Below are 1103 nucleotides of genomic sequence, written 5' to 3'. Positions count from 1 at the left end.
AATGGGCATAAAATAGGCTACGCACCCCCCAGTCATTTTCCGGTGTTCCGGACAATTCGGTTTCCCTATGTTTCCCCTGTCTATCAGGAAATAATGTTTCCCCTAATATTAAAGCAAAGAGGTATGTGAAATGTCTGAAAATCACTCAGATACATTATTACATGTGAATACTGTATTGTTATTAGTTCCGAGGCCCAGAGTTGCTGTATACCTGTTATAACAGGGGGGAACCAAATATCCTGGATGTCAGGAAATAATGTTTCTCCTAATATTTAGGCAAATATGTATGAGATGTCTGAAAATCACTCAGGTACATTATTACATGTGAATACAGTAGATCGTCACGCATAATATAGTCTTATAAGCAATACTATACCGTTTTCATCAAGAAATATCTCTATCCAGCGAATGAAATACTTTAATTTATTATCTGTAAAAACAAAAAACATGTGATGTTTTAAAATATATGGCTTGTTTACCTCAAGAGCTTTGTAAAAAGACATGAAAACAACAGCGAAACCGTGTACAAATCAGCGCGCGACAGGGGAAACATAGGGAAACCGAATTGCCCGGAACACCGGTAAGGCAGACAAGCTTTCAGGGAAGCGGTCACTCGAGATCAGTACGCGGTCCACACCTAGGAAAGTACGCTCAGTGTATATTTTGAGAAGCTGTGCTAATCCTAAGAGGAACTGCGGGAGTGATCTGGGCTACCCATAAACCGACGTGAGGAGAATATTAAACCTCGGAACAGAAAGAACCGTTAATAAATGCGTCTTGATTATTAAGTAAATCAAATTACAGGCACAAATTTCACAAATTATTCTAAAGTAGACCCGTATATCTAACTTCTATTTATATGTTATGAAATTAAGACAACAGTACAATCAGAGATTAATTTCAAAACTAAATTGAACTGTCTATGTTAAAAAAACTGTCTATGATAAAAATTCAGATCGTCAGATAAAAATCCTAAGTACTTCTTCCCTTTCACCACCGCGCACTCCTTTTCACATTGCTTGTTGTTGATCACTGTAGCACACCCGCCCCTTCAGCTGCGTCTCTGGTTGGTCCACCCTGTATTCAGTCTTGCCTCCTAAGCT

The sequence above is a fragment of the Paramormyrops kingsleyae genome, chromosome 2 (assembly GCF_048594095.1).
Source record: "Paramormyrops kingsleyae isolate MSU_618 chromosome 2, PKINGS_0.4, whole genome shotgun sequence".
Classification (NCBI taxonomy): domain Eukaryota; kingdom Metazoa; phylum Chordata; class Actinopteri; order Osteoglossiformes; family Mormyridae; genus Paramormyrops; species Paramormyrops kingsleyae.
The sequence above is the reverse complement of the archived record's forward strand: the minus strand, read 5'-3'. Positions refer to the sequence as shown.